We start from the raw sequence: 25,310 nt of genomic DNA on the forward strand, positions 1-25,310 counted from the left end.
ATCAGGCAACTCAGCTGGGATCGCCAGAACCTTTTGAAAGCAATTTTTTTACAGCCGAAGAGATTGTAGAAAAATTGCTTTTAAAAGTAAAAAAAAAAGTTGGCCATGCGCACCCAGTCACATTACCCCACCACCATCAAGCCACGCCCACAAAACTGGTAGTAAGAAATTTTACATTTCACCACTGGAGCTGATGTTCCATAAAATGGGTGCTGTGGCAGAAAAGTCCCACCTCATAACTGGTGCACAAATTAAAGCTGTGCAAAGACCCTTCTAGCCATGACAGCTAGAATCTTTAATAAAGAAAGGCATTAGTTCATTGCCAGATGCTTTCTCTTCTCTTTTAATTCAATAAAAATGACATAGTTATATTTTTTCGTGTATCAATTTACATACTTTGGGGGAGTTAATTTGCTCCCAAACCTACTATAAATTCTTGGGAGTACTAGTTTGTATTGTATATATATTACAATACAAGATAATTCTACTATCTGTGATTTTGGAAAACATTTTTAGTTTTACTGTACGGGCCCTATGAGAGAAGAGAACTGTGCTTTTGAAACCGTTCTTGTTAATAGTAGGGAAGTTATTTTTGTGGAACACACTCCATGCTTATGACCTGTGCTTTGACCCTTATCCAATAGCAGCATTTTAATATAGTTGGTGAAGGAATTTTGCTAAAAGAACTGAAGAGAGAAAAGAAATGATTCAAGCTATAAAGGTTCCCCTAGTCATTCCCAATTCTAAGGGGCGGTGCTCAAAGCCAAAGAGCCAGCTCCGTCCAAAGGGGGCGGTGCTCAAAGCCAAAGAACCAGCGCTGTCCAAAGACATCTCCATGGTCATATGACCAGCATGACTAAACACCAAAGGTGCACGGAACGCTGTTACCTTCCTATCAAGGTGGTCCCTATTTTTCTACTTGCATTTTTTATGTACTTTTGAACTGCTAGGTTGGCAGAAGCTGGGACAAGTAATGGGAGCTCACCCCATTACGCGGCACTAGGGATTCGAACCGTTGAACTGCAGACCTTTCAATCAACAAGCTCAGCATCTTAGCCACTGAGCCACCGTGTTCCATTACTCCTTTCATAGATAGCATGAAATTCATATAAAGGTCCACAGTAGAGAATTGGGAAACGTAAGAAATAGGATATTTTTACTAATTTGTTAAACATTACAATTAAAATGAGAAAAACTAGTTCAAACTAAAGAAAAAGAAAAAAAAATAAGAATATAGTAAAGAAAAAGAAAAGAAATATATAAATTATTTCCCCTTTCTGTTTCTCCTCTCTTATCTATAAACAAATTCTTAAAGCCCTTAAAGCCCTGGTCACCAAAAGTCTATTAAGGGATTCCAGAGCTAATAACATCCATTTTAATCTTGATCAAATAAAAGAACATTGTATTCCTTCAAATGTCCTAGAATTTGATTTCTTCTCATTTTTTCTTTGTCCCTTCTCACAAAATTCTTCAAAACAAAGCACATCTGTTGTATATCCGGTACAGGAAAGCTATTTGGGTTATTCTTTTGGTTATTTATTTGTATATTCTTTTTAATTATTAAGACATTAACCAGTTTCACTTGTATATACTGTGCAGCATCTTTTCCCATGGCATTCTTGTAGCCTATCATATTTAAATCTATTTGAGATCCATCTCAGTTGGGTCCAATAAATATGTTCCTATTCCATAACAATTTTTGAACACAGTCTAATGGCAAACACTATTGAAATTAACAATTTGGGTCAATTGTTTACAAATATCTCTCAGTACATCCAGTGTTAAAATATTTTCCTGAATTCTGTATTAGTAAATCAAAGTTAGGTGTTCTTCTTTATTGTGATTGTAATCTAGTATCCCGCTAGTATCCAATTTTTCAATCTATTATTTATTTTAAGAATTCAAAACAAAAACCTTTTTTCTATGGGAACAATTCTTCCAATTAATTTCAAAATCTTATTTCAAATACATAAGGACCTTTATTCTGTTTGTAACTTTTAAAATTAACATTATAATCACCATACTGCTGAACTTGTATTTAAAACTTCTTATTGCTAAGGATTGAAGGAACCCCTCCCTGTATTTTCAAACTTGTCAATGCAAAGTTCCCCTAATAGCTGAAAAGCAGTTAAGAAGCAATTTTAAGAAGCAAACTGAAGTGGAACTGACAACTGCAGTGGAATGAGGAGTCCGTGAGTAGACTGGTTATCCATAATTTCTCTCTGGTCAAGGAGAGGACTTGAGAAACAGGACCTGTTAATTTCATCTTGTGACAAAATAGTTTCCATGAATGGAATCCACAAATTTGGATTGAAGAAATGTGCCTTGTCACTTTCATGCTACTTCATTTTTTATTTACATTAAGTCTGCTAGCAGCCAAGAGAAGGAGCAAAGAAGATTTAAAAGGCTTCCATGTAGACTATTTTAGAGAGAGGAAATGGAACATTTGCTTATTGCCCTCTATTGCCCAAAATAAAGCAAATACTCCAAGGCTGAAGAATAATCCAAAATGCAGGATGCTTGCAGATTTTCTCCGGAGTGAAGATTATGTTTCTGTGACTGCAAATGCTCATAATATATTTTAAAATGTAGGATGGCAGGGTTTTGTTTTGTTTTACAATGAAAAAGATTGGCTTCTTAAACAAAAATTGGGAAAAGATCAAGATTTATCTTCAAGCAATAGACTACATACTGAATAAATGTGTTAATTACTTCTACTGTGGGATGGGATGTGATTTAGAAGCATCCCAGCTGTTAGTGAACAAACAGCCTCTATGCTACTGTAATTACAACCTTAGAGAAACTCTATTCTGGGAATCACCAGGAATCCATGGCTTTTGCCATCCTAATGATTCATTTCCATGTTGTGGCTACCCAGGAATGAAAATCCTCATTCTAAAGGCGTAAATTTCTTCTTAAATAAAATGGAAAGAAACTTTAGAGGACAGCACTTCTTTGAAATAAAATCTGAATATGGTAAAAAAGCAATCTAACAGATCATAAGTGTGGTTGGTCCATAAAAATCTGGATTTGGATTGTATTATATGTGCTTCTGAACATGTTTTGTTTTTCTTTTTTTCTTTTTGATAGACTCCTCATCTTTTGCAGGTGTATCTACAACCTGATCCTCTTTTTGCTAGGAATGGTTGCACCTACTGCAGTGAATAAATCTGGATTTTTCATAAATATGAAATGAAGAAAATGGTCAGATTGAAATGAAGGGGGAAAGCATATTTATCTTAATGTTGCTTTCATTCTTCCTTAGCTTTGAACCTAATTCTTAAATGAAAATTCTGGTGAAATGTTGGGGTAGTGGACTCCTCTGCACCCATCTGCCCCAGCTCAGGATTTTTGTGTTCCAGCTATTGTGTATCCCACAATGGAACTGCTGAATTGAAATGTTCAAATGTACTCCATTAAAGCCACATTGATTAACATAGAGCAAAAATTTATGCTAAGGTCTTATATTCTATGATAGTTATACTTAATTCCCTTGTTAAAAATAGTTATAGGCAAAAAGAATCATGCATTGAAATAACTGTTCTAGTCAGGATTGTCGTATCGGAAGAGACAATTTCTGATTAAGTTTCAAAAGGATGTTCCCATATTCCCAAACAACTCACATGTATGCTTTTGTATCACACACAACCTCTCCAACAGTTATCTGGTAGTATGTTTTTTGACTAACACATGTTATTAAGAGGCATAAGCTTTTGTGAACTAAAGTTCACTTCGTCAGATGCACTGAGTAGCTAAACTGATGTAGGACTTGAAAAGGGAATGAGGCAAGGAATTGGGAGAAAGGATGGTTTTGCAAATACAGGTTATATGATAGTTACATCTATTTCATCAATTAGCAGTTGTAATTTGTTAAAACCCTTTTGGGTGCTATGACCTTATGAGATAGCCTAAAACATTTTGACATATGTGAATTCAGCAACATATTGCCCTATGATACTAGTGCAAATTTTTTCCCCAAAAGTCATCTCAAAATGACTATGAGGGAACCTTGGGCTGTTTACTGTTGGCTCTCTGGCAGGTTCTTGATAGGGGTATTGTTTACTTGATTGTTGGTCTGATGTTAACCTTGGAGTTAATCTATGCTGATCTGTGTGCTGATTGTTGTGGGGAGGTGCTTGGCTCTTTTTGTTCTTTTTTGGGCTGGGTGATAGTCTCTTTGGCATAGTCTATAGATGTTGTTAATGTCTATGTGTCTATTGATGGCTGATTTGTCAGAGTGTCAGGCTTCTAGAAATTCCCTGGTTTTTGGACTTGGCTTGATCTAGGATGGTCACATTTTCCAAGTTGAAACTATGGTTAAATATGTCTTTATGTTGTGAAATTAAAGAATTTTCACCATGTCTTCTTACTGCTAGTTGATGTTCATGGATGTGTTCTGGATAATTTTCATCCAGATCTAACCTCCCCTTTTTGGGACAGTTGATTGCACAATAACTTCAGGGAACTCTGAATGAAGCACATTATCTGGATCCCTTTCAGTCAAGATTCAGAGCTGGATATGAGGCAAAAATAGCATTGACACTCAGTGAGGCTGGGATGGGGTTATATTCACATCCTTTCCCTCATTGACCTATTTGCAGCTTTAGATGCCATTGATCAGGTTATCATTCTGGATTGACTCAGAGGATTTGGGGTGGATAGCACTGTGATGTGCTGGTTTTCTTCTTTTCTTCAGGGTCGATTTCCAATTGGTGGTGATTACAGATCATGGTGGTGATTACAGATCATGTCCTCAGCCCTACTATGTGGGCTGTTGCAGGGTTTTATGCGCGCTCTCTCTCTCTCTCTCTCTGCTCCTATTCAATATCTACATGAGACCACTGGTGAGCTTATCTGTCACCATGAGATGAAGCATCATCAGTAAACCGATGATACCCAATTATATATCTCTGATCTTGGCAAATTAAGTATAATGCTATTAATGTCCTATCCCAGTGCCTGGAGGTGGTGAGGGTCCAGATGTGGAATAATAATCTTCAACTGAACCCTGGAAAGATTGATTCAGCCTTCCATCCTTTCGAGGTTGGTAAAATGAGGACTCAGATTGTTGGGGGCAATATGCTGACTCTGTAAACCGCTTAGAGAGGGCTGTAAAGGCATATGAATAGAATAGAATAGAATAGAATAGAATAGAATAGAATAGAATAGAACAGAACAGAACAGAACAGAACAGAACAGAATAGAATTCTTTATTGGCCAAGTGTGACTGGACACACAAGGAATTTGTCTTGGTGCATATGTTCTCGGTGTATATAAAAAAAAGATACATTCACCAAGAGTCATAAGGTACAACACTTAATGATAGTCATAAGGAAACTCAATATAAGGATACCATGAAGCGGTTTTTAAGTGCTATTGCTATTGCTATTATACTACCACCACAGCTCCCAGCAGTCTGCTTCACTGCTTCACTGAATTCAGAAAAAGGCACACCTCTTCCTTAAAAAAACATCCATCCTTTGCATATAACCCATCAGCCAAGCCAACAGAAGCTTGGCATAACAGGAGCTATTACTGCTACACATTTCATTTCTTTCTGTCAAGTTACAGATTATTATTTTTTAAAGTTTTTAATGAGTCATAGCTTGAAACCCCCCAACCATATTATTTAAAATTATTTATGACCCATATAGATATTCACAGAAACTTATAGATATTTCTCTCCTCTTAAATAATTCCATTCAGAGAATCACCCATGGAAGAATATGTCTAACTGTTTTACCCTCTTCAAAAGATTCCAATCACTGGATCATTGGAAAATAAACTCCAGAGCTGGGACTACAAATGGGATAGACAATAATCATCATTATCATCATTTTATCATTGTTATTTCTACTCTTAAATGGCCTAATATTTCAATATAAGTAGCTGTTTATATGTTACAAAATCCCAGGATATAAAAAGTGATGGAATACATTGAATTTAATAGAAAATGTATATATATATACACAGACCTATATTTTGGGCAGATTTATGATCATTAAAAACTCCTGATGATCAGAAAGAAGACAGGCATTAAACCTTTCCAAGTATCTGTAAAGAAATGAGCCTTTATTCTGAAATGTTGCTGTGGCTGCTTGAACTAATTGTCAGAGTTTTGCCCCTCCCGACAGCTACTTAAATCTAGCATTGTCCTTCCTCTTTAATATCCTAATATCATTAATGACTGTTTCCTGTTGGTGGATGGTTGCTCAGGGCAATTCTTATTTTTGTTTTGTAATATTTGCAGTTTCGGTCCATGCAGTCCTATCTACCTATACTATTGCAAGATTAGATGAAATAGGCTGTTTTTTTTCAAGCTGCTGGGTAATTCTGTCCACTTCATCTACAATTTTATATGGTGCTGTGAGAGTTAACCTGTGTAAATGAAGGATTATTTTAACTTCAGTATACTGAAAATGACATGGGAATGCCCTCTTTCAGCCTATGTCTGCTGAAGGTAAGAAAGAGAAAAATTACTCCCCCCCTCCTTTATTTTCGGAACAAATCACAGATTGGAAGAATAGTATCTAAATGTTTTCACTTTTGTTTTGCTAAAAGTGAGGTGGTTAAACAGAGTTGATTTTATAGACTGCTGTTGTTATTATAGGAAAGTTGTTGCTGTACAATTTTCTCCATTACCTACTAGGAAATGTGGGAGATTCTATTACGGGTTTCTTCTAATAAGCCAATATTATTTCTAAACCCCGCAGACGTCTATGTTAAAATGTAATATGCACTGAATGTTTTCAGTTTAGCTTGATGACATCAACCATTTTCATTCAATATGATTGCTGCTGCAAAACATGATGTTTTTCTAAGAATAATTAGTGTTGGATTAAGAGTGGATAATCCTCTATACAAGTGAATAAACCCAAGAAGGGTGATAGCAGACAGCTAATAACTATTTAATGTTTACTTTGTCCATATTTCTTTGTTATCTTGAGTTTCTCTTATTCACTTTTCCTTATCAGCAAACAATGTTATATTCCAGTAGAGAAGCTTGAAACGGAGCCTTGACTGAATTGTTTTCTGTGTCTGGCCTTGTAGCATAGAAGAGAAAGGTTATTACAGCAGTCCTCCAGTTGGACATTTATAGCGGATAAAAATGATACCTTGGAGAATATTGGAGCACATAGATTCCATATTCCCCCCAATTCTCTAAATTGTATTTTAATTACCTTAAATCCAGTTGTAAAGGTTACGCAGGCAGCTGCTGCTGCTCCTTAATTTTACAGATATTCCTGTTATGTATTAAGATAGATAGGAAATACGGTTCTTCATTGTTTCATTTCCTATGTATCTCTGTAAGTAGAAGAAACAGTTTGGGTTAGATCCAGATTTAGTCACAAAAGATCCACTGAAATGGATAGGTCGCCTTTAAATAGGATTATGTTTCAAATTATTTGAAATTATTTTTGCAAATTATTTTCCACTTGGAGAAAAATACTGTACAACTCTTAACTTTTGAAAAGAAATAATATGATCTAAAATCAGGCATTAATCCACTACCCAATTAAAATAATTATTCTTTAATTGCTTTAAATTTTAATATATTATTTTATCACATACTTTAACATTTAGTCTGTTTACATTTTATTTTTCTTAATGTTTTATAATATATTTTATAGTGTTTTAAAATAGCTGCTATTTAGCTAGCTTTTCTACTGTAGTCCTTATCATACTATTGTTCCCTAAAGCTCTCATCTAGGGATCTTTCAATTTTATCAATAATATAATAGAATTGTATCAACATTATTTTACCAACATTTATTCCAGTAAGGTACCTCTCATGAAAACTTCCAAAAAATGTATGCATGATGTAGCATCATACAGTATGTCCATGAATTAATGCCATATAAAGTATCAATGCTGTAGTACGCTAGAATGACAGATGTTGATGAATATGCTGTGTAAACTTAATGGCAAACCAGTTAGATCAGAAGTGTCAAACTTGGGGTGTCACATTGTCATCACATGACATATTGCAATTTTGTTCCCCTTTGCTAAACTGGGAGTGGCATGGCAGCACGTGATGCATCTGGCCCACGGGCTGTGAATTTGAAACCCCTGAGTTAGGTGATATCCTGATTCATAATGATAAGGAAGCAGCAGGTGAAGCTAAGCAGAATCACATCAGATACCTGTACAATTAGCACAGGGGCCCCACAAGGCTGTGTGTTCTCCCCACTTCTCTCTATATACCAATGATTGCATCTCAAACAATCCATCTGTTAAACTACTGAAGTTCGCAGATGACACAACAGTGATCGGTCTCATTCGAGACAATGATGAATCCACATACAGGTTGAACAACTAGCCTCGTGGTGCGACCAGAACAATCTGGAACTGAACACGCTCAAAACTGTAGAAATAGTGGTGGACTTTAGGAGAAACCTTCCTATACTACCACCTCTTACAATACTAGACAAAACAGTAGAGACCTTCAAATTTCTAGGTTCTACCATATCTCACGACCTAAAATGGACACCCAACATCAAAAAAGCACAACAAAGAATGTTCTTTCAGCGCCAACTCAGAAAGCTCAAACTGCCCAAGGAGCTGCTGATACAGTTCTACATAGGAATTATTAAGTCTGTTATCTGCACCTCTATAACTGTCTGGTTTGGTTCTGCAACCCAACAAGACAGACACAGACTTCAGAGGATAATTAGAACTGCAGAAAAAACAATTCTTACCAACCTGCCTTCCATTGAGGACCTGTATACTGCACGAGTCAAAAAGAGGGCTGTGAAAATATTTACAGACCCCTTACATCCTGGACATAAATTGTTTCAAATCCTACCCTCAAAACGACTCTATAGAGCACAACTAGACACAAGAACAGTTTCTTCCCGAATGCCATCACTCTGCTAAACAAATAATTCCCTCAACACTGTCAAACTAGTTATTAAGTCTGCATTACTATTAATCTTCTTATCGTTCCTATCACCCATTTCCTCCCACTTATAACTGTATGACTGTAACCTTGTTACCTTAGGATTTATATTGACCGTTTCCCTATGACTATAGGGAAGTGTTGTGCCTTATGATTCTTGACAAATGTATCTTTTCTTTTATGTACACCAAGAGCATATGCACCAAGACAAATTCCTTTTGTGTCCAATCACACTTGGCCAATAAAGAATTCTATTCTATTCTATTCTATTCTATTCTATTCTATTCTATTCTATTCTAATTAGGACTTTCCAACCTTCATTTTAAATTAATTCCAAGATTATTTTCACATATAGTTACTAGGTCAGTTTTAATTTTTTTATACTTAGTTTTAACAGTTGTAAGCCGCCCAGAGTCATGTGGCTGGTGGATAAATTTAATTAATAAAAAATAATGTTGTGTGCTGATGTTTACATATCTGATAGTAGTTCTCTGTGTCCAACTTTTCCCTTTTTCAACCCTTAGATAGTTGCCCTCCTTCAATCATTTAGCACATCACAAATTCTCCAAGATTTCTCATAAAAGCTCAGGCATACCAGTTACAAGTTAACTACCCAGCTTCTTCATCTCTTGATGGTTAGCAAAATAAGTTATTTTATGCACACTTGTTTAATTTGAATAGACTGGTTGAAGCAGAATTGTATTTTTTTCTCAGGAAAAGAAAATGATAAATTTAAGTTGAGAATTGTTTAATTTCATTTAGCTCAGTTAAATACAGAAACTGTTCAAAGATATTTAAGGCGAATAATAAAATCTACTTATCCTAATCCCTCCTTTTATGTTATAGGTCACTGTCTACACATTTTATAGATGAAAGACAGATTCATATTAGGCAATGTCTTGCACAAGCCCTTCTGCTATATGAACATTTGTGTGTATCTATATGCACTAATGTTCATGGATTTTATATGCACTTGTTATAATTTGCTGTCTTGTGAACAGTATACAGAACACTAGTATAATAGTATTGCATATTTTGTCCTAATGTATACTTTTCCATTATATACATATCTGTATGGTTTTGTTTTGGAGTTAAACATTCAATTTTCAGCATTCGTATGCCCTGGCCCTTTTTCAATTTAAGACACACAAGTATAGTTTGGGAGGTCTTATAAGTAAAACAAAAAATATGTTCTTCAAATCATAGAATCCACTTCATAATGTTCCTATTACTGGATGCTATGACAGGATTATTTTTACCATTATTTTTATAAAATACCCACCGAAATTGTAAAACATAACTGATATGAGACATAATTAAAGGTCAAAATGGTAGTAGTGGATTACATAAATGCACTTGCTTGATATGAAAGGAATTCTGCCATGTTTTCAGGACAATAATTCTAAATTTCCTCTCATTTATTACACATAGTATTTCACAGTCTGAAAATATTTAATTCACTTCTTTACAAGAGTATGTATGATGGTTGCTGGAATTATGTTTTCCTTTGGCTGAAATCACCCCGTTATTTAAGATGAAAGATGAGGTAGAATGATGTGTGTTTCCAATAATACCTGGAAACTTTCAAAATTATAAAATAAATTGTTCTCTAATCAAGGCTGTTTATCTTTTTTAACCACTTCTAAATAAACACAATCAAATTATGATATATAAACTTATCATAACAGTACAAATGCTTGAAAAGAAGGCCACCAATAAGGATACAAAGAAAAAAAAAAGAACATTTCTATTTTAAATAAACGTACAGGTAGTCATCAATTTATGACCACAATTGGGACTGTAATTTTCATTGTTAAGCAAGGAGGTTGTTAAGTGAGTCACACCCAATTTCATGGTGTTTTTTTGCTGTGGTCATTAAGCAAACTGTGGTCATTAAGTGAATTGTGTGGTTAAGTGAATTTTTATTTTTCCATTGACTTTGCTTGTTGGAAGCTAACCAAGAAGGTCACAAATAGTGGTCACATAACCCTGGGAGACTTGAACTCTCATAAATACATGCCGGTTGCCAAGTGTCCAAATTTTGATCAAATGACCTTAAGGACACAGCAATGGTTGTAAGTGTAGGACCAGTTGTAAGTGTGAGGATCAGACTTTTTTCAGCATTGTCGTAACTTTGAATGGTTGCTAAATGAATGATCATAAATCGAGGACTACCTGTATGCTGGATATTCATTCCCCCAGATGAATGAAGCAACCCTCAGAGGGATTAAAAGGTAAAGGTAAAGGTTCCCCTCACACATATGTGCTAGTCATTCCTGACAAGGTCATCTCCGTTTCAAAACCAAAGAGCCAGCACTGTCCGAAGATGTCTCCGTGGTCATGTGGCTGGCATGACTAAATGCCAAAGATGCACGGAACACTGTTACCTTCCCACCAAAGTGGTCCCTATTTTTCTACTTGCATTTTTTATGTGCTTTTGAACTGCTAGGTTGGCAGAAGCTGGGACAAGTAATGGGAGCTCACCTTGTTACGCGGCACTAGGTATTCGAACTACTGAACTGCCAACCTTTTGATCGACAAGCTCAGCATTTTAGCCACTGAGCCACCGCATCCCTTCTTCAGAAGGATTAGGGTACATCAGTTGTGGGTTCCTCCCGGTTCGGCCTGGTTCAGCCAAGCCGGTAGCAGTGACGATGTGATGTCACCGAACCGGTTCTCTTTGTCTGGGAGTGGGGCCTTCCCGCCCGCCCCCGCGTTATTCGATCATGTGTGAAGCGCGTGCACGAAGAGAACCGGTAGTAAACCCACCACTGGGGTACATGAAATACAAACCTTTTTTTCTGGCCAAAAGACTCAGCCCGTTTAAAACCTGCCTCTAGAAACTTTCGACATTGGCTTCAGATGAGATTAGCTCTCAGCCACTGACTTGTTATTCCCTGCCATTTCTTTCCTAAAGAAAACGAAACGACTAAATTATGGTTTCACAAGTAAAGGAATAGCCACGGATGAGAAAGAAAGGGGATAAAGCTTACCCTTGTAGAAGTCTGCAAGTATGTTAAGTAATATTATGACCTTTATCAGATTGTATAGATTGTATAGCTTCTGCTGCATTATGTACCACAAATGAATAAGGTGAGCCTAGAGGACAAAGCGTGCTTTTCTATATTAAAAATCTTTTTGGGAAAACATAATCCTTGCGATTCCCTAGAGCCTTTTCAAGCATTTGACAGGTAATCTGGAGTTTTGTTTTGTTTTGGGATGAGTTCATTTTTCTTCCTGAAGGCAGTAATTCAAAAATATTTTGTTTGGAGATCAGCTAACTTTAACCTTTAACTAAATGTTTGATCTTCTTATCTATATATAGTGGTGGGATTCAAGTAATTTTACAACCAATTCTTTGCCCTAATGAATCTTCCAACAACCAATTTGCCAAACTGCTCAGAAAGTTAACAACCGCTTCTCCTGAAGTGGTGTGAACTGGCTGAATCCCACCACTGTCTAGATATAATGTATATTTGCTGTATTTCTATATATCTATATATAATGTAAGGTAAGGTAATTATTTACAAACAATTGCTAAATCTAGCAAAGAGGCTGGGACTCAGGACACAATTATGGCAGGCTGGAAAACATGAACCAGTGAAACAAGCTAGTCACACACAGACCTCACTACCATAGCATTAGGCCAGCTTTTTCCCATTCTCACTAACAGATTATTGTTCTGCACATTAACGTGTTACAGTTCCTCTTTTATTCTTATTTCTGTTCATTTTCTGTAGTGAAGTCTCAGCTGAATAAAAGATAAATAGTTAATAAAGAATAGTTGGATCAAGCAAATTATGACAGCTATTGACCAATTTAGGTCAGTTTGAAAGATGTTTCCAATTTTGCTAGTTTTTCTAGTTAAGTCTTTCCCTTATATCTTATAGAGTCATTTGTCAATCTATGCCTAAAGGTGCCTATTGCTCTAGAATTAATTTTCAGAGAACAGAATTAGAGGACTTCTACTAATGGGAATTCTCTGCTCTTTTGTTTGTAGGATATAAAATCTAATCATGGTCAATCATTTATTAACCCCAAGTAATAAATTCATTCTGAATTTAGATATAAGTTTTTGGAATGGAAAGAGCTATGCTAGCAGAGCTAGATTTAGGCGTAAACCAAGCAAGCTACAGTTTAGTATTTCTCAGATCTTTTACAGGTAGTCCTTGACTTACAACAGTTCATTTAGTGACCATTCAAAGTTACTACAGTACTGGAAAAAATAACAGTTTTTCACAGTTATGATCTTTATAGAATCCCCATGATCATGTGATCAAAATTTAGATATTTGGCAATTGGTTCATAGCTATGACTGTAGCTGTGTCCCAAGGTCATGTGATACCAATAGCACTTAGACTTATAAGTCAGAGAGGGCCTCCTCAGGGTGCCATCGGCCAGACAATGTCAGCTGGCGACTCCCAGGGGGAGAGCCTTCTCTGTGGCGGCACCTGCCCTCTGGAACGACCTACCCCCAGAGATACGCATGATACCAGACCTCCGGACTTTTCGTCGGGCCCTGAAAACACATCTATTTCATCTAGCCGGGCTGGCTTGATCCCATTCTTGCAGTTTTAATTTGTAATTGGTTTTAATTGGGTTATTTTAAATTGATGGCCAAAATTATTTACTGTTTTTTAAACTGCTTTTAAATTTTATATGTTGTGTTTTACTGTGGCTGTTCACCGCCCTGAGTCCTGTTGGAGAAGGGCGGTATACAAATTAAATAAATAATAATAATAATAATAAAAATAATAATAATATACTGCTTTACAGTGCTTTACAGCCCTCTTTAAGCAGTTTTATAAAGTCAGCATATTGCCCCCAACAATTTGGGTCCTCGTTTTACCCACCTCGGAAAGATGGAAGGTTGAGTCAACCTTGAGCCTGGTGGGATTTCAACTGCCAAATTGCAGGCAGCCGGCAGTTAGCAGAAGTAGCCTATAGTACTGCAGTCTAACCACTGTGCCACCTTTTGCAACCTTCTGACAAGCAAAGTCAATGGGGAAATCATATTCACTTAACAACCAGGTTACTAACTTACCAACTGCAGTGATTCACTTAACAACTGTGGCAAGGAAGGTCATAAAATGAAGCAAAACTCACTTAACAAATATCTCACTTAACAACAAAAAATTTGGGCTCAATTGTGATCATAAATTGAGGATTAACTATATTTCATTACATGGATGGTTTCTCAGATCTTTTATTTCATTACATGGATATTAGAATATCTTAAGAAAAATAATTTCCAAGTGATGATGTAAAGATAAGATTGTTAATGGGTCTTGGTTTGTTAGTTCTTCCTTTTTGATAGATTTATCAATAGGATAGCTTCTCTGTATGTCATCTACCATTTCAACTGTGCTCCAGTATTTCCTAAAGTTAATAAATAGTTTATCAGAATGTTCCTTTAATATCCTAGCATGCAATTCATCATACCTTGGTGACCTGAACTTAGTCAAAATTAATACACTTTTGCCAGAGCTGCTGCAGTCATACAAAATACCTTATGCAGAATTCTATTTGGCATCCCTTACTTTTTAAAAACAACAACAACAAAATAGCGTATGTCCTTTTTCTTGAACAGACTTTTTCTATATGCTGCATAGAAAGAACCATGCAGTGCAGGTTTTCAATTTTTTTTGTTAAACTTACAACTGGCATCCCCATCCCCATAATGTTCCTTAGGCAGCACAGAATTTGCACACTACTTTGCAGAGAGGCTAGCATCTCCCTGTCCACTTCAGTCTGCAATTCTACCTTTTTCACAATTGCCTCTTGGTATATTTACATTCTTGTTGAACAAGACCTTGCAAAATTGAAAGATGAATTGTTTTATCTGTTGGAAAGTTTGGATTCTTTTCTCCAAGAAACAGTATTAAGACGTTTGTTTGAAATTATATTTGTAAAGTTTAAAATATTTTTGAACTTCTACACATATCATATTCAAAAATTTTAAATAAGAAGGATTTATTCCAGTCAAATTTCTATGTTAATTTGAAAAAACTATTTCTGAATAAAGAACATTCTGATAACAACCATTATTTTTTTTAAAAAATATACTCAGTAGATATATTCTGTTTTGACAAAATAAAATCTCTGTAATTAGAATGTGCAGTCTTCTAAGAGGGAAAATTACTGTAATTATTTTTTTATCAATTTTGAAAACAGTATCAATTTTATCAAATCAAGAGAAAAGAGTCTACTAAATGTTAAGTTAAGAGGAAGGGTTTTGGAATCTTGAAGAATCTAAACTGCTCCCAAAACAGAGACGCGTGATATGTACATGGTTGACATATCATTACCTACCCTTAATAAGTAAAAATCCTTGAGTTGACCTTGACTCTTGGGGACTACATAGACTTGCAATATTATGGAAACACATTTTACCAAAATCCCTTCTCAGTGGTACGTTGTAACTTGCATCTCATAACATGGCATGCACATTTGAGAGTCTGAGAGACAATGATTGTTGTGTCTTCTGAGGCTGAAGTGGGAGAGGTAAATTGCTGGAAGTAGAAAACATCTGCATATGATAGAAAAATAATGTTCGGTATAGATGAAGTCAACATTTCACTTTTCAGGCACTACAGTGAACAGGGAAAGAAAGGAGAGGAGACATGAATAGAACATCATGTAATATTTATTATTGTATGTCTTTTATATTGAAATAAGATTAACATAAAAATTAATGTAGAATGTGTCATATACATCGTATTTTAATGTAAAACACGCACACAAAAAGATTATGAAGTCTGTAACTTAAATCAGATTTTTATTGGAATGTTTTATAAGATGTTTCTTTAGCCAATCCGATTCCTGGGAATATACATGTATATTTTTAAAAATATGTATATATATATATATTTAAAAATCATTAATGTAGTATTCATATGAAAGCTTCATAAAGTTGTATCACATGCAAAATATTTTCAAATGACTTAAATATATATTATGTGTTATAGTTTGGGTTTCCGCCTGTTGGAAAATTGCTGTTAGCAAGGAATAATAGAACAATTACCAATAGAAACACATGCTATCCAATGGTACAATTACAAAGGTGATGATTGCCAATGTACATGACTTGGAAAGTGATATGGCACATATCTTTCAATCATTGTTAGTGAAAGAACATTTCATTTAAGGAAATATGTTAAACAAAACAAAAGCCAGTAATGTAAACATAATGGTACCGAACTTGAACAATTGTATCCTGGAAATGTGTTCACACAAGGTTCCTTGGTTATTTTTACTAGTGGATTGCTCGTTATGCCTCACCTTTGTTTCTGAAGAAAATGTATTTGTTCTATAACAGTAAGAAACAATATTGATGTGTTTCAATAATTATGAAAAATTATTAATTAAATCAGTCAGGATAGAAAAGAATCTCAACAACAGATCCTTTTTTAAAAAACAAATAAAAAGGTACATACAGTAAAAATCATGAAGGCAATTCAACGAAGTTTATATTCTTGGGTTTTTTCCCAAGCATGTAGCGTAAGCATAAGTTCAACCATGAATATCTGGAGACAACCATTTAATTTTAGAAAATCAGGAATGGTGGAATGGAATAGCAAGATCTAGTATTTGGATAAAAGGGCATTTATTAAAAACTTTATGCATATAAAAATATTGAATTGGCTGTAAGAAAGTAAAAGTAAGAAACTGGCTGTAAAAAATTAGTAAGTATATCTGCTGTTCCACCTGCCTGAACCAATTCAGAAAAACCAGACTGACTTTTCATTTCCCTGAATATTGAAATGTTTTTATGATTAAAACTAATTTAACATCTTTACAAGATTCTTAAAGTACTTTTTTCTATTCCTTATTATTTTCTTTCCTGGGAAAAACCAATTTGTTATATTCTTTTTTCTAGATCCTCTCCATCATCCATGGTTTGGAAGACACTGCCTGCAAACACTGCCAAGTGTACCTAATTCCTGCTTCTTGCTCTCTGAATAACTCCTCTAAATTTGTGCTGGGTTCCATGGTGCATTTTTATGATGTAAAATGCATCATGAGGTGTTCTTCACTTGGATAAATTGCAACACCTCTGTGTTTGTCAAAAGAGACATGCACAGCCCTAAGGTGGATACATCTGGTTTGATCAACTGAAGAAAGCAACCTGGACTTCTTCTCAAAGGTAAGATCAGCTGTGACAACTGACAAACTGTGAAAATAAATTTCACAGTCATGATTTCAAATCAATGGTTGGGTAAGACTAAATCATATTAGTTAAAGAATCTTCATGTTTCTTAAAATCCTGTTGTCTGGCCATTTTTAACATGTTTTCTGTGGCCCAATAGTTAAGACAATATTTTTTTGATGAATTAATTTCATTGTTAAGCATTGATCAATTTTTACATTTATGAAACTCTGGGCCTGTTTAATTTCCGAAATTGTATATTGCAAGACTTCACTTTGAGTTCAAATATGTAAGTAATGCTAACCTTTATTTTGTTTTTTTAATTCCTTATAATATTGAATTGCTGGTTTTGCTTCAAGTACTCCATCTCTTAAGGAGATCTCTTAAAATTGCAGGCACCACTTAGACTGCTAAAGCATCTGAACTTATACTGCTTCTTCAATCTGTCTGAATGGTTTTCAGTTCTCTTTCCTTTAAGCTTTCAAAGAGTTACAGATCAGTGGTGGGTTTCAATTTTTTTTACTACCAGTTCTGTGGGTGTGCCTTGATGGGCATGGCATGGGAAGGATACTGCAAAATCCCCATTTCCTTCAGATCAGCTGGGACTTGGGAGACAGAGAGTAGATGGGGGCGGGACCAGTCAGAATTTTTACTACCGGTTGTCCGAACTACTCAAAATTTCCACTACCGGTTCTTCAGAACTGGTCAGAACCTGTTGAAACCCACCTCTGTTACAGATGTTGTATTATTCATGCCCCCATGAATAGAGTTTGCATGACTTCCACCACCACCTGTATTAGGAGAAAGAAATCTCTCTTATGTTAATACAGTTTATATCCTATGTAGTACTTTCAGTTAACACTGATTTCCAGGAGGCTGTGTGACCAGTTTTGTCCTATTGAGGATTCATCAGAGACGGTACTGAGATATGGTTCTAGGGCCATGATGGTGAACCTATAGCACATGTGCCAAAGGTGGCACACAGTGCCTTCTCTGATCCCACACGAGCCATTGCCCCAGTTCAGCTCCACTGTGTATGTTTGTTTATTGAATTTGTTTATTGAATTGTGCGCATACCTCCCACCGGCCAGCTGGTCTTTGGGCCTCTGCCATGCATGCACGGGGTGGGGTGCATGTGGGCGGGCTACATGTGCATGTGTGGGTGTAGGGCACATGCAGGGGCTGCATGCACATGTACAGGGGGTGGGGCGTGTGTGGGGGCACGAGCACAGGGGGCAGGCAGGGGGTCGTGCATGTATTTTGGGGGTTCAGGTGCACACATGTGCATTCATGCGTACACACTTTGGCCATTCAGTCCAGAAAAGGTTAGCCATCACTGTTCTAGGGGGTTCAAATTTTCTACCATGAATTGAACACACATTCCTTTGCATTTTAGTCTAGACATGGGGCATTAATGTAAGGAGCTATCAATCTAGTCCAGAGAGTTGCAGAATTTGGGATTCGTTTGAATGGTCTATACAGCCACCTCCCCTAGTGGAAAGGCAAATCTGAGACATCTTTTCCATTTCAACTATTTCCCAAGAAAGTAATTATCTGCTGTTCGGTTACAGATGCCTCCAATTTGTAAAACTGTTTATAAACATTGTAAAACTGGTAATTAGTAGAGCCTTGTCTTAGTACATAACTGACTCTCATTGACCTGAATTTAAGCTATAAACATGTTGTTTTTGTTGCTGCAAACAATAAACAAACTTTCCAGCTTTCTTTCCTGATTCCCAAAAGTTTTGATTTATGTATTTCAAAGAATGTTAAAATTGTTCTAAATGTAGTAGCTACATTTTAACTTTAGCTACTATAAATATTTGGCACGAATCATATGTGGGGTAGTAAGCTTCCTCCCCCCATCTATATAAAATTAAAATCTCCTTTTATCTTTTTCTTTTTTTTTTACTGAGTTGATAGCAAGAGTAGATTTGTGAATGCTTCAAATGTATCCCAGAGATTTCATATTGTAGGAACAAATTTCCTGGCAGGATTACCTCTTGTTCTTGAAATGTAAGCATGTAATATCTCAAGTTTAAAAACAGCTGGCAATAAAAAGATTTCTTGAATACCTTCTTCCTTGTAAATTAGCAAAGGCTTTTGTTCCTCTGCATCTAGAGTTAATTTGATTATTTTTAAGTTGTTTCTGGTAATATGCCTGTACAGTTTAAATAGTTGAGTTTGCAGGCTTATTATGAGTTCATCATGAACTTGCTCTTTTTTTCCCTAAGGTCCTAATTGTCATTTCATGAGAAAAAAGTAATAATTCTCTTCCATGGTTACAAATCGTTATTAAATTGAAGAGCTTGAGATCTCATAATTTTAAGATTGCCATGGATCCCAGATAAGCCATTTTCAGAACTTTTCAATTTATTTTCCATCTGTTTAGAGACTCATTGAAGATTCACTATTCATTCAGAGCACATTATTTCTTGTTGCTGGAATAAGAGTATATCAGTATTCAATGTAGCTCTAATTTGGCAGACAAAGGAATCATTCTAGACCAGTGGTGTCAAACTCACATCGTCACGGCGTCGTCACATGACGTATCAGGACTTTTTCCCCCTTCGCTAAACCAGGCGTGGCCGTAGCCAGCATTTGGCCCACAGGCCTGGAGTTTGACAGCCCTGTTCTAGACTATTGTAGGGGTTGGAAGGCACAATTGCTCACTTGTGTAGTACGGCAAGATTTGGGGATATAGCATCATATCCCAATATATAATTATACATGCCAGGTGTATATGTGAACCATAGGCTGTACAGAATATTCCAACAGTGTCTTCACCCAGTATATGAATCTGGTAAAATAAAAGGAATTGAGGTTTGTTGGTTGATTGCTAAGACTTAGAAGGTTTATACATTTACTGTATAAACTCCAGAGGCTCTTAGCAGTATATGGAATCAAACCATGATATAAGGCATATAATTTAAAAATATAAAATTGTGACCCATAATAAACAAAAAGATGTGGATTTCCTGTAGCTGGTTAATCACAAAGGCCTTCCTAAAAATCCAAATTAGCCTATTCCTGGAGTTGAGGGACATTATTTGTTCAAGGTGTAATTCTTTCAAAAGATGAAACAATTGTCTCTCTGTCCATTTTCATGCCTTTGCCTATTATGTCTTGGGCTGTTGCTAGGGAACCTTCAACAGATATTCCCCATCTACTCAGATCTGCTGAATAGAATTTACTTGGGTCATTTTTACAATACTCAGGCTCCAAGCCATATAATTTATTCAATGGGTATGTGGCAGAGTGAAATGCTCTGAAGTCTGCTACCAATTCACTTCGTACACATGTGCCCCTCAGGCACTAAGAAGCCTTTTCTGAATCTGCAAAAGTAAGTAGAACAGCTGTGCCACGCAATTTAGATTTGCTAGAAAGCAGGATTTCCTGCTTTCTAGCGAATATAAATTATGCGGCACAGCTGATTGTCACACAGCTGATTGTCAGAATTTTTAAAAAACTTTTTTAGCATTTTTTTTACTACTGGTTCTGGCAAACCGGTAGTAAAAAAAAATGCTTAAAAAGTAAAAAAAAAAAAGTTCCGTCAATCAGTGTGACAATCAGCTGTGCTGTGTGATCATCAGAACTTTTTTTTTAACTTTTAAGCATTTTAAGCATTTTTTTACTACCGGTTTCGGCGAACTGGCCTGAACCAGTAGCATTTCACCCCTGAGTTAAACTCACAAAGAATTCTATCTTCTTTATTGGCATCCATAGATTTCCAGTGTTCCAGTATAACATCTCAAGACAAAGTTGCCTTGAACTGTGAGATGGGTGGCAAATAAATTTCTTAAATAAATTAATCATTTTTGTCACTGCAATGGATTTTGTCCATACAGTTTCCCGACGTAGGTGAATATGAGACATTTTACTCATAAAATGTTTGATCAGACAAGCACAACAGACAATTACTTTCTAGTCCTGTCCTTCCATCTAATTATCTGAGATACTATTAATAGAGCCCACACTATTGGTTTTCTGTAATTTATTATAGGCTAAATTATTTTGGTAAGACTTTGGTGATATGAGTTTATGCCATTCATTATTGATTAGAGGATTTTTAGTGCGTACTTAGGTTTGTTTTATTGCTTGCTATTTTACTTCTATATTGTGGAAATTTCATTATTTTTTTATGAATGTACATAAACCCTAAAATTATCTTTTGATTGTGATGGATATAAGTCAAACAAATAGATGCTTAAAATAGAATAAGAGTTGGAAGGGACCTTGGAGGTCTTCTACTCCAACCTCCTTGTTCAGGCAGGAAACCCTATACCATTTCAGACAAATGGTTGTCCAATCTCTTCTTAAAAACTTCCAGTGTTGAAATAGTCACAACTTCTGGAGGCAAAGCATTCCACTGATTAATTGTTCCAACTGTCAGAAAATTTCTTCTTACTTCTAGGTTGTTTCTCTCCTTGTTTAGTTTCCATTCATTGCTTCTTATCCTGCCTTCAGGTGCTTTGGAGAATAGCTTGACTCCCTTCAGAAAGCTGTTGGGGACAGGGAGGCTCTTGATGAGCACAAAGTACTCATCACTAAGTAGTAAGTGAAAATAAAGTAGAAACTTTGGAAAAAATAAAGTAGGTGTCATACATTGACAACACATTTTCAGTCACTTGTTAAAATGAATTATGTATTAATAGGAGGAGGAAGATATGGTTGATATGTTTACCATCTTGTGTTATTTGTAAAAGTAATAAAGAAGGAATACAAATAAATAAAACTTCATTTACCCATAAAAACAAGGGTGGTGTATATAATTGAAAATAATATATATTATTCAGACAATTAACATTTATTGCTAAATTTTTACTTATTTTTTTTTCATTGCCATGGAGCTAGAAGTTGCTGTATTCTCAAGAATGTAGCATGTTTTAGTTTTTGCTTATGTAGGAGAGAGTAGGAAGACAAAAAAGCAATATTAAAAATAGAAGAAAATATTAGAATCTGATAAAACAAAACACCATGAGATATTTTTGATTTTATCACTTGTTGCATGAAGCCAAGAAAGATTTGGTAGAAAGGAAAGAAGAAAGGAAGGAAAAAGAAAAGAAAAGAAAAGAAAAGAAAAGAAAAGATGAGGAGCAACGCTAAGAATATTTTCCAGAAGGATGTTATTTGAACCTGGAATATTATCAGGCTTACCATTCTGCAATTTCTTAAAATTGAAAGTTTTATTTCGGTATTAATGCAAGCTTCTTTTAAACTGTTTTAATATTGTATTATTATCAGTATTTAGTATCTGTTTACTAAACAGATGTGTGTACATTTATTTCCCACTTTAGGATGAAGGATAGACCAGTTTATTTCCCATCTTATGTATTGTTTGAAAAGAAAAAAAATAATGCATAAAATGTTATTTCGTTTATTCTATTTTCTTCCCATGGAATCTCTATTTGATACTCCAATTCTTTTATAATATGTCTGTAATCATAAGCAACAGATTTCAGGGTCGGATAGCTGTCTGATCCTCTATTCCAGGATCCTTTAGACACAGGTAACAAGCCTACTGTAGGCTTCACTTGCACACCCTTGTACTTATACTCTGCAGATGTCTGCTGTTACAGTTTAGTGACACTGAAACAATTACAGGATTCACAAAATTTGCTTGCCAGGATGAAAGGCATCTATTAAAAAAAGAAGCGAACACCTAAAATATGGGTATAGCACAGTGATGGCAAACCTATGGCACACATGCCAGAGGTGGCATGCAACACCCTCTCTGTGTGCACTCAAGCTATCACCCCAGTTCACCTCCGCTGCACATGTGCACATGCCTCCCGCTGGCCAGCTGGTCTTCAGGTCTCTGCCGTGCATGTGCGGAGGGCGTGCAGGGGGACCTGCACATGCATGCATGGGGGGGCACGTGCAGGGATCGTGTGCACATGCATAAGGAGTTGGATATGTGCAGGGGGCTGTGTGCATATGCGTGGGGGTGGGGTGCATGTGCGGGGCCGTGCACGCATTACATTTTGAGGGCTTGGGCATGTACCCATGTTTTGGGCACTCAGTCCGGAAAAGGTTAGCCATCACTGGTATAGCATATCAATTCTTAAATTTTAGATATCATAATTACAGAATATTCTGGGACACTGGTTTGCAGTTGACCAATTTAATAAGATTAATAATTATAGAGAGAAATATACTTTCAAGTTATATAATTTAGCAAGTAGGATTTCTGGTTTGCATGCCGTATTTTCTGCAGAATTTGATTATGAGTGATAGCAAGTAGATTTCAGTAGTAAACCTGTAGCTAGATTTCAATTGACAGACTTAGTTCTTTAAGATGGATGTTTTTAATGAAGGGATGCTGACATAGCTAAATGTTCTCTGTTTTCACTTGATGTTGCATATTTTGCTGATTTGGTATCACAAAGAATGGCATTTATATTTTGGATCTATTTGTCTTCTATGGCAGATTGATGGCAGGTATAAAACATTTGAAGCTATTTTTTATCTTTTAACACTGAAAAAAAATCTAAGAAATCAACTAATGGAGTTTATAAACTTTTCTTCTAATCCATCCTCTTGATCAAAAGGTATCCACATATATCACACCCTCAAATGAGGTCTTTTCAGTTATTGCATTCATCATTATTTTAAAAAACATTAATAATATTTGCACTGAAAAAATCTGGTTGGTCACTAAGTAGGAGTAGAGAGCTAGAGTTTTTGTTTCATTTTTGCATATACTTGCTATCACCTAGTGGTCATTCAAATATTTTTTTTCTTTTCCTCCTGCTCAGATCTAGTAGTTCTCTGCCTGTAATCCTTAACATCAATTTCAATTGTTTCATCTGGTATATTCGTTGAAAAGACACATCATCCCTTCAGGATTAGAAATGCTATAATGGTTCATGAAATCAGGACCTTTATACTACTTCTCTGAAATAAGAGACAAGCCTTGAAAACCCTTGAATCTTATAGTGAATTACTGTCAAATCTGAACATTTCTCAATTAAAGGGCTGGTCCTCAGACTTTGGGAAAAGAAATTTTGATCCTCAGTGGTGACTGCAGAAGTGACAAGATGAAGAATATTGCATTAGGGTCTTGTGTTGCATGCTTTGTCCCATTTGTATCTATGGCTTGATCCGTATACAAATAATCACAGCACAATGCTATAATGTTGCTTGAATCATTTTTGACAAAAGCAGAAAATTGCTCTTTTCCTATTTCCTTGCTTTTAGGCAAAAAAAACCCATTGCTTGCCTAGGGAGTTGTGTTTATGATCTGTCCTTTAAAAAGCTAGCAGATGCTCACCATTTGAATTACTTTTTATCTACTGCCATTCTGGTTCTATAAGGAATTTCAAGACTTCGATATAACCCACAGAAAAAGTATTGCTTTGTTTGGGCTGTTCAAAGAACTATCTGGCATGAGCCAACAATTAACTGAACACTTGATTAATTTCCAAGATAAACTATTATGTGCCAAGGTGAGCTCCCCATCTCTATTTAGAGCTGATAAAACAATGATTGAACTGTAACAGTTGAAACTAATAGAGAAGCTGTATTCCTTTTTGCAGAGATGTTTGAACTAGAATTCACTTGCAAATTATTTATTGGAGAGAAATTTGTGGAAAAGAATAAAAATTATGCTTGATATATACTACAATAGCAGATATTGAAACAAAATTGTAGTAGCTAAAATTAAGTATTAAATGTCATTTTCATAATGAAAGTATGCTCCCCCTCCCTTTGGACCTGCCAAAAGATATGAATATCCTTCAATTCAGAAAGCTTAAGTTCTCGTTCTCTCTCGATAGATAGATAGATAGATAGATAGATAGATAGATAGATAGATAAATATAGATATAGATTATAGATATAGATATAGATATATATGTTTTCTTTTCGTAGGCCATATATATATAAACATTTAGATTGAAAAAAATATTATTTTTATACCCAATGATTTGTCATCTGAGTAATGAATATAAGGGTAATAAATTTTCCAAAAAGGAAAAGTACTGAAATATGTGGTATGGATTCTGAAGACTTGATCTCAGAGTTATGGTAGCAAATAACATAATCTCCATATATATAATCTGTGTCTACCATATCATATTGTTTGTTGCTGAAATATCACAAATTTGGCAAAGTAGTTACCACTTTCAAGATTACATCACTAAAAATAGAAAATTGCTATGGTTGGTTTTATTATGATCATTTTTATTTCATGTCAGCATGGATCAGGATATGAACATGTTACACTGTGCAAGCAATTTTGCATCTAATATAACAGGATTA

The 25,310-nt window shown here is 35.5% G+C and overlaps 1 protein-coding gene across 5 annotated transcripts in view; it reads left to right on the forward strand.

Annotated features, from left to right (window-relative positions):
* The window catches only part of CHRM3 (cholinergic receptor muscarinic 3), a 235,116-nt gene that overhangs the window by 144,919 nt on the left and 64,887 nt on the right, over positions 1-25,310 (forward strand). For all 5 annotated transcript variants that reach the window (XR_015731458.1, XR_015731459.1, XM_034428278.3 and 2 more), the window contains exon 3: positions 16,779-17,045. The gene's annotated coding sequence lies outside the window, so the exon portion shown is untranslated. The remainder of the gene's footprint in view (positions 1-16,778; positions 17,046-25,310) is intronic.

Source organism: Pantherophis guttatus, chromosome 1 (genome assembly GCF_059756535.1).
Source record: "Pantherophis guttatus breed Tessera chromosome 1, ASM5975653v1, whole genome shotgun sequence".
NCBI classification, from domain to species: Eukaryota; Metazoa; Chordata; class Lepidosauria; order Squamata; family Colubridae; genus Pantherophis; species Pantherophis guttatus.